Below are 14,920 nucleotides of genomic sequence, written 5' to 3'. Positions count from 1 at the left end.
TAAAAAACGTCATAGTATAGTAAGGCGTTTTTTTCGGCTAAAAAAAGTCAAAAAATTTTTGACCTCAAAATGTCATAAAAAACGTCATAGTATAGTAAGGCGTTTTTTTCGGCCAAAAAAAGTCAAAAAATTTTTTGACCTCAAAATGTCATAAAAAACGTCATAGTATAGTAAGGCGTTTTTTTCGGCCAAAAAAAGTCAAAATTTTTTTTGACCTCAAAATGTCATAAAAAACGTCATAGTATAGTAAGGCGTTTTTTTCGGCCAAAAAAAGTCAAAAAAATTTTTGACCTCAAAATGTCATAAAAAACGTCATAGTATAGTAAGGCGTTTTTTTTCGGCCAAAAAAGTCAAAAAATTTTTTGACCTCAAAATGTCATAAAAAACGTCATAGTATAGTAAGGCGTTTTTTCGACCAAAAAAAGTCAAAAAATTTTTGACCTCAAAATGTCATAAAAAACGTCATAGTATAGTAAGGCGTTTTTTTCGGCCAAAAAAAGTCAAAAAATTTTTTGACCTCAAAATGTCATAAAAAACGTCATAGTATAGTAAGGCGTTTTTTTCGGCCAAAAAAAGTCAAAAATTTTTTTGACCTCAAAATGTCATAAAAAAACGTCATAGTATAGTAAGGGCGTTTTTTTTCGGCCAAAAAAAGTCAAAAAAATTTTGACCTCAAAATGTCATAAAAAAACGTCATAGTATAGTAAGGCGTTTTTTTCGGCCAAAAAAGTCAAAAATTTTTTTGACCTCAAAATGTCATAAAAAACGTCATAGTATAGTAAGGCGTTTTTTCGACCAAAAAAAGTCAAAAAAAATTTTTGACCTCAAAATGTCATAAAAAACGTCATAGTATAGTAAGGCGTTTTTTCGACCAAAAAAAGTCAAAAAATTTTTGACCTCAAAATGTCATAAAAAACGTCATAGTATAGTAAGGCGTTTTTTTCGGCCAAAAAAAGTCAAAAAATTTTTTGACCTCAAAATGTCATAAAAAACGTCATAGTATAGTAAGGCGTTTTTTTCGGCCAAAAAAAGTCAAAAAAATTTTTGACCTCAAAATGTCATAAAAAACGTCATAGTATAGTAAGGCGTTTTTTTCGGCCAAAAAAGTCAAAAAATTTTTGACCTCAAAATGTCATAAAAAACGTCATAGTATAGTAAGGCGTTTTTTTCGGCCAAAAAAAGTCAAAAAATTTTTTGACCTCAAAATGTCATAAAAAACGTCATAGTATAGTAAGGCGTTTTTTTCGGCCAAAAAAAGTCAAAAATTTTTTTGACCTCAAAATGTCATAAAAAACGTCATAGTATAGTAAGGCGTTTTTTTTCGGCCAAAAAAAGTCAAAAAAATTTTTGACCTCAAAATGTCATAAAAAACGTCATAGTATAGTAAGGCGTTTTTTTCGGCCAAAAAAGTCAAAAATTTTTTTGACCTCAAAATGTCATAAAAAACGTCATAGTATAGTAAGGCGTTTTTTCGACCAAAAAAAGTCAAAAAAATTTTTGACCTCAAAATGTCATAAAAAACGTCATAGTATAGTAAGGCGTTTTTTTCGGCCAAAAAAAGTCAAAAAAATTTTTGACCTCAAAATGTCATAAAAAACGTCATAGTATAGTAAGGCGTTTTTTTCGGCCAAAAAAGTCAAAATTTTTTTTGACCTCAAAATGTCATAAAAAACGTCATAGTATAGTAAGGCGTTTTTTCGACCAAAAAAAGTCAAAAAAATTTTTGACCTCAAAATGTCATAAAAAACGTCATAGTATAGTAAGGCGTTTTTTTCGGCCAAAAAAAGTCAAAAAAAATTTTTGACCTCAAAATGTCATAAAAAACGTCATAGTATAGTAAGGCGTTTTTTTCGGCCAAAAAAGTCAAAAATTTTTTTGACCTCAAAATGTCATAAAAAACGTCATAGTATAGTAAGGCGTTTTTTTCGACCAAAAAAAGTCAAAAAAATTTTTGACCTCAAAATGTCATAAAAAACGTCATAGTATAGTAAGGCGTTTTTTTTCGGCCAAAAAAAGTCAAAAAAATTTTTGACCTCAAAATGTCATAAAAAACGTCATAGTATAGTAAGGCGTTTTTTTCGGCCAAAAAAGTCAAAAATTTTTTTGACCTCAAAATGTCATAAAAAAACGTCATAGTATAGTAAGGCGTTTTTTTCGGCCAAAAAAAGTCAAAAAATTTTTTGACCTCAAAATGTCATAAAAAACGTCATAGTATAGTAAGGCGTTTTTTTCGACCAAAAACGGTCAAAATTTTTTTCGACCTCAAAATGTCATAAAACGTCATAGTATAGTAAGGCGTTTTTTTTCGACCAAAAAAAGTCCAAATTTTTTTTTACCTCAAAATGTCATAAAAAACTTCATAGTATAGTAAGGCGTCAAAATCGGCGAAAAAAAGTCCAAATTTTTTTTGACCTCAAAATGTCATAAAAAACGTCATAGTATAGTAAGGCGTTTTTTTCGGCCAAAATAAGTCAAAAAATTTTTTGACCTCAAAATGTCATAAAAAACGTCATAGTATAGTAAGGCGTTTTTTCGACCAAAAAAAGTCAAAAAATTTTTGACCTCAAAATGTCATAAAAAACGTCATAGTATAGTAAGGCGTTTTTTTTCGGCCAAAAAAAGTCAAAAAATTTTTTGACCTCAAAATGTCATAAAAAACGTCATAGTATAGTAAGGCGTTTTTTTCGGCCAAAAAAAGTCAAAAATTTTTTTGACCTCAAAATGTCATAAAAAACGTCATAGTATAGTAAGGCGTTTTTTTCGGCCAAAAAAAGTCAAAAAAATTTTTGACCTCAAAATGTCATAAAAAACGTCATAGTATAGTAAGGCGTTTTTTTTCGGCCAAAAAAGTCAAAAATTTTTTTGACCTCAAAATGTCATAAAAAACGTCATAGTATAGTAAGGCGTTTTTTTCGACCAAAAAAAGTCAAAAAAATTTTTGACCTCAAAATGTCATAAAAAACGTCATAGTATAGTAAGGCGTTTTTTTTCGGCCAAAAAAAGTCAAAAAAATTTTTGACCTCAAAATGTCATAAAAAACGTCATAGTATAGTAAGGCGTTTTTTTCGGCCAAAAAAGTCAAAATTTTTTTTGACCTCAAAATGTCATAAAAAACGTCATAGTATAGTAAGGCGTTTTTTCGACCAAAAAAAGTCAAAAAAATTTTTGACCTCAAAATGTCATAAAAAACGTCATAGTATAGTAAGGCGTTTTTTTCGGCCAAAAAAAGTCAAAAAAATTTTTGACCTCAAAATGTCATAAAAAACGTCATAGTATAGTAAGGCGTTTTTTTCGGCCAAAAAAGTCAAAAATTTTTTTGACCTCAAAATGTCATAAAAAACGTCATAGTATAGTAAGGCGTTTTTTCGACCAAAAAAAGTCAAAAAAATTTTTGACCTCAAAATGTCATAAAAAACGTCATAGTATAGTAAGGCGTTTTTTTCGGCCAAAAAAAGTCAAAAAAATTTTTGACCTCAAAATGTCATAAAAAACGTCATAGTATAGTAAGGCGTTTTTTTCGGCCAAAAAAGTCAAAAATTTTTTTGACCTCAAAATGTCATAAAAAACGTCATAGTATAGTAAGGCGTTTTTTTCGGCCAAAAAAAGTCAAAAAATTTTTTGACCTCAAAATGTCATAAAAAACGTCATAGTATAGTAAGGCGTTTTTTTCGACCAAAAACGGTCAAAATTTTTTTCGACCTCAAAATGTCATAAAACGTCATAGTATAGTAAGGCGTTTTTTTCGACCAAAAAAAGTCCAAATTTTTTTTTACCTCAAAATGTCATAAAAAACTTCATAGTATAGTAAGGCGTCAAAATCGGCGAAAAAAAGTCCAAATTTTTTTTGACCTCAAAATGTCATAAAAAACGTCATAGTATAGTAAGGCGTTTTTTTCGGCCAAAATAAGTCAAAAAAATTTTTGACCTCAAAATGTCATAAAAAACGTCATAGTATAGTAAGGCGTTTTTTTTCGGCCAAAAAAAGTCCAAATTTTTTTTGACCTCAAAATGTCATAAAAAACATCATAGTATAGTAAGGCGTTTTTTTCGACCAAAAAAAGTCCAAATTTTTTTTTACCTCAAATGTCATAAAAAACGTCATAGTATAGTAAGGCGTTTTTTTCGGCCAAAATAAGTCAAAAAAATTTTTGACCTCAAAATGTCATAAAAAACGTCATAGTATAGTAAGGCGTTTTTTTCGGCCAAAAAAAGTCAAAAAAATTTTTGACCTCAAAATGTCATAAAAAACGTCATAGTATAGTAAGGCGTCAAAATCGGCCAAAAAAAGTCAAACATTTTTTTGACCTCAAAATGTCATAAAAAACGTCATAGTATAGTAAGGCGTTTTTTTCGGCCAAAAAAAGTCCAAATTTTTTTTGACCTCAAAATGTCATAAAAAGCGCCAAAGTATAGTAAGGCGTCAAAATCGGTGAAAAAAAGTCAAAATTTTTTTTGACCTCAAAATGTCATAAAAAACGTCATAGTATAGTAAGGCGTTTTTTTCGGCCAAAAAAAGTCAAAATTTTTTTTGACCTCAAAATGTCATAAAAAACGTCATAGTATAGTAAGGCCTTTTTTTCGGCCAAAAAAAGTCCAAATTTTTTTTGACCTCAAAATGTCATAAAAAACGTCATAGTATAGTAAGGCGTTTTTTTCGGCCAAAAAAAGTCCAAATTTTTTTTGACCTCAAAATGTCATAAAAAACGTCATAGTATAGTAAGGCGTTTTTTCGGCCAAAAAAAGTGAAAAAAATTTTTGACCTCAAAATGTCATAAAAAACGTCATAGTATAGTAAGGCGTTTTTTTCGGCCAAAAAAAATTCAAAAAAATTTTTGACCTCAAAATGTCATAAAAAACGTCATAGTATAGTAAGGCGTCAAAATCGGCCAAAAAAAGTCCAAATTTTTTTTGACCTCAAAATGTCATAAAAAACGTCATAGTATAGTAAGGCGTTTTTTTCGACCAAAAAAAGTCCAAATTTTTTTTTACCTCAAAATGTCATAAAAAACTTCATAGTATAGTAAGGCGTCAAAATCGGCGAAAAAAAGTCCAAATTTTTTTTGACCTCAAAATGTCATAAAAAACGTCATAGTATAGTAAGGCGTTTTTTTCGGCCAAAATAAGTCAAAAAAATTTTTGACCTCAAAATGTCATAAAAAACGTCATAGTATAGTAAGGCGTTTTTTTCGGCCAAAAAAAGTCCAAATTTTTTTTGACCTCAAAATGTCATAAAAAACATCATAGTATAGTAAGGCGTTTTTTTCGACCAAAAAAAGTCCAAATTTTTTTTTACCTCAAATGTCATAAAAAACGTCATAGTATAGTAAGGCGTTTTTTTCGGCCAAAATAAGTCAAAAAAATTTTTGACCTCAAAATGTCATAAAAAACGTCATAGTATAGTAAGGCGTCAAAATCGGCCAAAAAAAGTCAAACATTTTTTTGACCTCAAAATGTCATAAAAAACGTCATAGTATAGTAAGGCGTTTTTTTCGGCCAAAAAAAGTCCAAATTTTTTTTGACCTCAAAATGTCATAAAAAGCGCCAAAGTATAGTAAGGCGTCAAAATCGGTGAAAAAAAGTCAAAATTTTTTTTGACCTCAAAATGTCATAAAAAACGTCATAGTATAGTAAGGCGTTTTTTTCGGCCAAAAAAAGTCAAAATTTTTTTTGACCTCAAAATGTCATAAAAAACGTCATAGTATAGTAAGGCCTTTTTTTCGGCCAAAAAAAGTCCAAATTTTTTTTGACCTCAAAATGTCATAAAAAACGTCATAGTATAGTAAGGCGTTTTTTTCGGCCAAAAAAAGTCCAAATTTTTTTTGACCTCAAAATGTCATAAAAAACGTCATAGTATAGTAAGGCGTTTTTTCGGCCAAAAAAAGTGAAAAAAATTTTTGACCTCAAAATGTCATAAAAAACGTCATAGTATAGTAAGGCGTTTTTTTCGGCCAAAAAAAATTCAAAAAAATTTTTGACCTCAAAATGTCATAAAAAACGTCATAGTATAGTAAGGCGTCAAAATCGGCCAAAAAAAGTCCAAATTTTTTTTGACCTCAAAATGTCATAAAAAACGTCATAGTATAGTAAGGCGTTTTTTTCGGCCAAAAAAAGTCCAAAAAATTTTTGACCTCAAAATGTCATAAAAAAACGTCATAGTATAGTAAGGCGTTTTTTTCGGCCAAAAAAAGTCAAAATTTTTTTTGACCTCAAAATGTCATAAAAAACATCATAGTATAGTAAGGCCTTTTTTTCGGCCAAAAAAAGTCAAAAAATTTTTTGACCTCAAAATGTCATAAAAAACGTCATAGTATAGTAAGGCGTCAAAATCGGCCAAAAAAAGTCAAAAAAATTTTTGACCTCAAAATGTCATAAAAAACGTCATAGTATAGTAAGGCCTTTTTTTCGGCCAAAAAAAGTCAACATTTTTTTTGACCTCAAAATGTCATAAAAAACGTCATAGTATAGTAAGGCGTTTTTTTTGGGCAAAAAAAGTCAAAAAAAATTTTGACCTCAAAATGTCATAAAAAACGTCATAGTATAGTATGGCGTTTTTTTCGGACAAAAAAAGTCAACATTTTTTTTGACCTCAAAATGTCATAAAAAACGTCATAGTATAGTATGGCGTTTTTTTCGGGCAAAAAAAGTCAAAAAAATTTTTGACCTCAAAATGTCATAAAAAACGTCATAGTATAGTAAGGCGTTTTTTTCGGTCAAAAAAAGTCAAAAAAATTTTTGACCTCAAAATGTCATAAAAAACGTCATAGTATAGTAAGGCGTCAAAATCGGCCAAAAAAAGTCCAAATTTTTTTTGACCTCAAAATGTCATAAAAAACGTCATAGTATAGTAAGGCGTTTTTTTCGGCCAAAAAAAGTCCAAAAAATTTTTGACCTCAAAATGTCATAAAAAAACGTCATAGTATAGTAAGGCGTTTTTTTCGGCCAAAAAAAGTCAAAATTTTTTTTGACCTCAAAATGTCATAAAAAACGTCATAGTATAGTAAGGCCTTTTTTTCGGCCAAAAAAAGTCAAAAATTTTTTTGACCTCAAAATGTCATAAAAAACGTCATAGTATAGTAAGGCGTCAAAATCGGCCAAAAAAAGTCAAAAAAATTTTTGACCTCAAAATGTCATAAAAAACGTCATAGTATAGTAAGGCCTTTTTTTCGGCCAAAAAAAGTCAACATTTTTTTTGACCTCAAAATGTCATAAAAAACGTCATAGTATAGTAAGGCGTTTTTTTTGGGCAAAAAAAGTCAAAAAAAATTTTGACCTCAAAATGTCATAAAAAACGTCATAGTATAGTATGGCGTTTTTTTCGGACAAAAAAAGTCAAAAATTTTTTTTACCTCAAAATGTCATAAAAAACGTCATAGTATAGTATGGCGTTTTTTTCGGCCAAAAAAAGTCAAAAAAATTTTTGACCTCAAAATGTCATAAAAAACGTCATAGTATAGTAAGGCGTTTTTTTCGGTCAAAAAAAGTCAAAAAAATTTTTGACCTCAAAATGTCATAAAAAACGTCATAGTATAGTAAGGCGTCAAAATCAGCCAAAAAAAGTCCAAAAAATTTTTGACCTCAAAATGTCCTAAAAAACGTCATAGTATAGTAAGGCGTCAAAATCGGCCAAAAAAAGTCCAAATTTTTTTTGACCTCAAAATGTCATAAAAAACGTCATAGTATAGTAAGGCGTCAAAATCGGCCAAAAAAAGTCAAAAAAATTTTTGACCTCAAAATGTCATAAAAAACGTCATAGTATAGTAAGGCGTCAAAATCGGCCAAAAAAAGTCAAAAAAATTTTTTGACCTCAAAATGTCATAAAAAACGTCATAGTATAGTAAGGCGTTTTTTTCGGCCAAAAAAAGTCAAAAAAATTTTTGACCTCAAAATGTCATAAAAAACGTCATAGTATAGTAAGGCGTTTTTTTCGGTCAAAAAAAGTCAAAAAAATTTTTGACCTCAAAATGTCATAAAAAACGTCATAGTATAGTAAGGCGTTTTTTTCGGTCAAAAAAAGTCAAAAAATTTTTTGACCTCAAAATGTCATAAAAAACGTCATAGTATAGTAAGGCGTTTTTTTTCGGTCAAAAAAAGTCAAAAAAATTTTTGACCTCAAAATGTCATAAAAAACGTCATAGTATAGTAAGGCGTTTTTTTCGGTCAAAAAAAGTCAAAAATTTTTTTGACCTCAAAATGTCATAAAAAACGTCATAGTATAGTAAGGCGTTTTTTTCGGTCAAAAAAAGTCAAAAAAATTTTTGACCTCAAAATGTCATAAAAAACGTCGTAGTATAGTAAGGCGTTTTTTTTTTCGGTCAAAAAAAGTCAAAAAATTTTTTGACCTCAAAATGTCATAAAAAACGTCATAGTATAGTAAGGCGTTTTTTTCGGGCAAAAAAAGTCTAAATTTTTTTCGACCTCAAAATGTCATAAAAAACGTCATAGTATAGTATGGCGTTTTTTTCGGGCAAAAAAAGTCAAAAAAAATTTTGACCTCAAAATGTCATAAAAAACGTCATAGTATAGTAAGGCGTTTTTTTTTCGGTCAAAAAAAGTCAAAATTTTTTTTGACCTCAAAATGTCATAAAAAACGTCATAGTATAGTAAGGCGTTTTTTTTCGGCCAAAAAAAGTCAAAATTTTTTTGACCTCAAAATGTCATAAAAAACGTCATAGTATAGTAAGGCGTCAAAATCGGCCAAAAAAAGTCAAAATTTTTTTTGACCTCAAAATGTCATAAAAAACGTCATAGTATAGTAAGGCCTTTTTTTCGGCCAAAAAAAGTCAAAAAAATTTTTTGACCTCAAAATGTCATAAAAAACGTCATAGTATAGTAAGATGTTTTTTTCGGCCAAAAAAAGTCAAAATTTCTTTTGACCTCAAAATGTCATAAAAAACGTCATAGTATAGTAAGGCGTCAAAATCGGCCAAAAAAAGTCCAAAAAATTTTTGACCTCAAAATGTCATAAAAAACGTCATAGTATAGTAAGGCGTCAAAATCGGCCAAAAAAAGTCCAAATTTTTTTTTACCTCAAAATGTCATAAAAAACGTCATAGTATAGTAAGGTGTCAAAATCGGCCAAAAAAAGTCAAAAATTTTTTTTGACCTCAAAATGTCATAAAAAACGTCATAGTATAGTAAGGCGTTTTTTTCGGTCAAAAAAAGTCAAAAAAATTTTTGACCTCAAAATGTCATAAAAAACGTCATAGTATAGTAAGGCGTTTTTTTCGGTCAAAAAAAGTCAAAAATTTTTTTGACCTCAAAATGTCATAAAAAACGTCATAGTATAGTAAGGCGTTTTTTTCGGTCAAAAAAAGTCAAAAAAATTTTTGACCTCAAAATGTCATAAAAAACGTCATAGTATAGTAAGGCGTTTTTTTTTTCGGTCAAAAAAAGTCAAAAATTTTTTTGACCTCAAAATGTCATAAAAAAGGTCATAGTATAGTAAGGCGTTTTTTTCGGGCAAAAAAAGTCTAAATTTTTTTCGACCTCAAAATGTCATAAAAAACGTCATAGTATAGTATGGCGTTTTTTTCGGGCAAAAAAAGTCAAAAAAAATTTTGACCTCAAAATGTCATAAAAAACGTCATAGTATAGTATGGCGTTTTTTTCGGACAAATAAGTCAAAATTTTTTTTGACCTCAAAATGTCATAAAAAACGTCATAGTATAGTATGGCGTTTTTTTCGGGCAAAAAAAGTCAAAATTTTTTTGACCTCAAAATGTCATAAAAAACGTCATAGTATAGTAAGGCGTCAAAATCGGCCAAAAAAAGTCAAAAAATTTTTTGACCTCAAAATGTCATAAAAAACGTCATAGTATAGTAAGGCGTTTTTTTCGGCCAAAAAAAGTAAAAAAAAATTTTTGACCTCAAAATGTCATAAAAAACGTCATAGTATAGTAAGGCGTTTTTTTCGGTCAAAAAAAGTCAAAAAAATTTTTGACCTCAAAATGTCATAAAAAACGTCATAGTATAGTAAAGCTTCAAAATCGGCCAAAAAAATTAAAAAAATTTTTGACCTCAAAATGTCATAAAAAACGTCATAGTATAGTAAGGCCTTTTTTTCGGGCAAAAAAAGTCAAAAATTTTTCTGACCTCAAAATGTCATAAAAAACGTTATAGTATAGTAAGGCGTTTTTTTCGGCCAAAAAAAGTCAAAATTTTTTTGACCTCAAAATGTCATAAAAAACGTCATAGTATAGTAAGGCGTTTTTTTCGGCCAAAAAATGTCAAAATTTTTTTTGACCTCAAAATGTCATAAAAACGTCATAGTATAGTAAGGCCTTTTTTTCGGCCAAAAAAAGTCAAAATTTTTTTTGACCTCAAAATGTCATAAAAAACGTCATAGTATAGTAAGGCGTTTTTTTCGGCCAAACAGTAAAAGAAAATTTTGACCTCAAAATGTCATAAAAAACGTCATAGTATAGTAAGGCGTCAAGATCGGCCAAAAAGAGTCAACATTTTTTTTGGCCTTAAAATGTCATAAAAATGGTCATAGTATAGTAAGGCGTCACAATCGGCAAAATAGACCTTTTTTTGGCCTATTTTGAAGCCCTACTATACTGACTTTTTTTTTGCATATTTTGAGGCCATTCTAAATTCTGACTTTTTTTTATGGAGGTGGTCACGGTCAAAGTGGAGCCCAGGTAGGCGCTTTCCTGCACCTGCGAGCTTGGCAGAATGTTTAAACCACATACGCATTGCTACAAGATGAATCAATTCAAATGACCATATGACTCATTTAAACAGAAGATATGTTTACATCAGTGAATGTCCAGTACACCTTTTCAGTCATAAAGATAATACTTTATTGATCCCGGGAGGGAAATTTAGTTGTTACAGCAGCATAAACATAAAAAAACACAACATTTCACAAGAAACTAGAGAAATATAAAGTAACAAATAAGCTTAGAAAATTAAATATAGAATATACAGAATAACCACAAACAACAAGAAAAAAGATATAAAGTAACAAATAAGCTAAAAAAAAAAAAAAGGCAAAAAAAAAAGATAAAATATAGAATATATAGAATAACCATAAAAAGAAATTAAATGCACAGCGGTGTAATTATGTCCTACATCACTTTGTACTTGTAGACTTGTATGTATGTATAAGTGTGGAGTCAGTCACCAAGATTAAACACAGTCTCCGCGCAGCCTCAAAATCAGTTCGTACATTGCAAAATAAGCACAGCCAACAAGCAGACAACTGCCATTGGATACAAATAAAGCAAACACCCTTCAAAACCCCAGATGCAATTCTTCCCCTTCATGGCCCAGGACACACACCAACTGCCTCTGACCCGACGCTTTCTGAACTGAAAACAGAAACAGAGACAGTGAGACACAAATGAACCCTTAAATGTAAAAAAAAAAAAAAGACTGAGCGATGTTGACCTAGCCACACAGCTCCATCAACAAGATACAACTATTGACAGCCTCTACATCAAGAGCCAACTACATCTAACACACACACACACACACACACACAAACAGTAAACCTACACTGACAAATAACCACAACTAAGCCTGACAACACTCAGCTACACACTTCAGCCCGCACTTCCAACACTATCTATCACCCATAAGCTTCCACATATACAGTTGTTTCCGGATCACAACACCATGTATGCTTCCACCTACAGACAACACTGACACACCCACAAACACTCTAAACCTACACTGACCCCAATGCTTTTCACACGCACTGAATCCATCCACAACTAAGCCTTGACAATACTCAGCCAGACCCAAACTCCAATGCACGTGGCTACAGAACAAAGCCCATCTGAACTGAGTTGAAGACAAGCCTGCACTTCAAACGCTCGCACGCTCAGACACACACACAGAAATTAATGCATGCATATCTGTAGAAACACTGACAAACATGCTTGCTCTCACCTTGCTTCTTGTGGTCCTCTGGATCACCTCCTCCATCCTGCACAGGACAAACACACTCTACATCAGATATAGGTACAGTCAAACCTATTTTAAACATTCTGCTACACATTCAGCAGGGGGCGTACCTGAACTCCACCCTGGATATGGCCTCATCCAAGCCAGAGCACCACTCAGCCACATACAACTGGAAAGAGAGACACATTAATGGATATGTGTAAAAACACTGAACATTTGTCACTCGATCACATCTCGGTTTAAACTCAGCCTGGCGTCCACACACCAGTCTAAAGTTCACAGTGCCAAACTACAACAAACATGTGGTCATACCAAACAAGTCAGACATATAAAGCCAACTATTACACACACATTTACTTGTTCAACTCATGTCTAAAGTCAAAGTGGTACAGCTAACGGTTACCCATAGGTCTTACTATTGCATTCAACACCTCAGTTTAAACTCTTACACTATGGCACCCAGATACCACAGGCCAACAGCCAAAGCATACAGTTAACTTAGGTTTGGTCTGTTTAAACCAAGAGCTTGTAAAATTGTCAAGCCGAAGTGGTACATCTAACATCTCACAGTTTAAAACCTGAGAATCTGGCATCCACACAGCACAGCCTGTGCTGTTTCACTTGCATATTAACTAGTTGTCTAAAAATTTTCTGTTACCTACAACTCAAAATATTACAACTACATTTATACTGACAGTCCTCACAGATGACTCTAGCCATTTAAACAAAGAATTAACTAAAAGTCCTAAACCTAAGGCTGAAATGTTAACCTAAAGTGTGGAGCCAGTCACTGAGTTTTAACATGGCACATTCTCCAAACTCCATGCAGCCCTGAAATCAGTTTGTACATCACAAAATAAGCACAGACAACTGCCACTGGGTACAAGTCAAGCCTTTATTTGCTAACACACCCTCCACAACCCAACAGGAGAGAAAACTCTATACAATTCTTCCTCTTCATGGCCCAGGACACACACCAACTGCCTCTGATCCAACACTTCCTGAATTTAAGACAGAAATTGAGACAGTGAGACACAAACGAACACTTAAATGTAAAAAACAAAACAAAAAAACAAACAAAAAAACACAAACAAAACAAAAGACTGAGCAGTGTTGACCAACATGCTTGCTCTTACCTTGTCTCTCGTGGTCCTCTTGATCAGCTGCTCCATCCTGCACAATGCACAAAGAAACTAAACATGAGCCACAGGAAGAAAGAAAAAGTCTAACCTTGCATTTTGCAAAACCTCCAGATGCAGCAGGAGGCCTAACTGAGCTCCACTTTGACTGTGACCTCCTCCATGACCTTCATGCCAATCTTCAACCTGCTAAACAGCCACATACAGACTCACACCTACAGGCCTAAGCACAAGACTTAAACACCTAGCTACACAGCTCCATCAACAAAAAACAGCATCTACATTAAGAGCCAACTACATCTAACACACACACTAAATCTACACTGACAGATAACCACAAATAAGCCTGACAACACTCAGCTACACACTTCCAACACTATCTGCCCAAAGGCTTCCACTTATACACAGTTGTGTCCGGATCACAACTGCATATATGCTTCCACCTACAGACAACACTGACACAACCACAAACACTCTAAACCTACACTGACCTCAAAGCTTTTCACATGCACTGAATCCATCCACAACTAAGCATTGACAGTACTCAGCCAGACCCAAACTCCAAAACACATGGACACAGAACAAAGCCCATCTAAACTGAGTTGAAGACAAGACTGCACTTCCAACGCTCGCACACTCAGACACACAGAGAAATTAATGCATGCATATGTGTAGAAACACTAAACAATGTTACCAACAGGCAACGTCTCACCTGGTCTCTCATGGCCCTCCAAATAAGCTCTGCCATCCTGCAAGAGAAGCAAACAGGAAGCATCAGCACACAAACCACCTTTGAAATAGCCCTTGATATTTTTTTTTTTTTTTTTTTTTAATCCACTTACCACAAAGAGCTCTGACAACACACAACAGCTGCGGTGTGTCCCTCACTCCCACATGATGGCGCTCTATCCTCACCAGCAGCACCTTCACTGGCTCCACCCCACATACACCTACAACACTCACACACAAGAAGCATAAAATTAGTGAATGCATAAGTGTAGAAAGACTACAATGAGGCTCTTGCTCACCTGGTCTCAAATAGTCCTCTCACTCAGCTCCGCCCTTCTGCTGAAAAACACAAACACATTGGTTTTGGATACTAATCAAGTCAGTGGTTGAACTTGTAATATTTTTATTTCATTTCCAGCTGCAGCTGCACCCAGAAAGAAACAAGGAGACATTAATGCATGTATAAGTTTCATTCTACATCAAGCACCAACTATGACTCACACACACTAAACCCACACTGACCCCAGTGCCATCTATATAGTGACAAATACCCACAACTAAGCCTGACAATACTAAACAATACAGCCTGTGCTTCCAACACTACCTGCTGATGGGCGCCCGCACATATACAGTTATGTCCGGATCACAACTGCAGAATGTGTTTCCACATACTGATGCACTGATGCAACAGCCTAGAAATAGCAAATGCAGACTCTAAACCTAGTTGGAACCCAGTGCCCCCCCAGAACTGATCTAAGCCCCATCTAAAGTGCATTAAAGACAAAAGCAGGCACTTCCTTCTTTCTAATTTTAATAGACACATTCTCACACTCAGACATGGATGCATACATGTGTACTGGGAGAAACACTGCACAATGTGGCCTTCATGCACCTGGTCTCAAAGGGTCCTCTGGATGAGCTCCGCCCACCTGCAGCAATTAAAAAAAAGAAAAAAAAAAACTGCAAAAAGATTTTGCAACAGGGCTAAACACTGGTCACAGCCTCATCCAAGCTGGTAACCCACTCAGCCAGATGCAGCCACCTGATGGACACAAAAAAAAAACAAAAAAAAAACAAAAAAAAACAAGATACAACTGAATCCTTCAATGCAGAAACATTGAGCAACACTGGCTAACATG

Source organism: Toxotes jaculatrix, chromosome 18, assembly GCF_017976425.1.
Source record: "Toxotes jaculatrix isolate fToxJac2 chromosome 18, fToxJac2.pri, whole genome shotgun sequence".
Lineage (NCBI taxonomy): Eukaryota > Metazoa > Chordata > Actinopteri > Toxotidae > Toxotes > Toxotes jaculatrix.
This window is presented reverse-complemented; position numbering follows the sequence as displayed.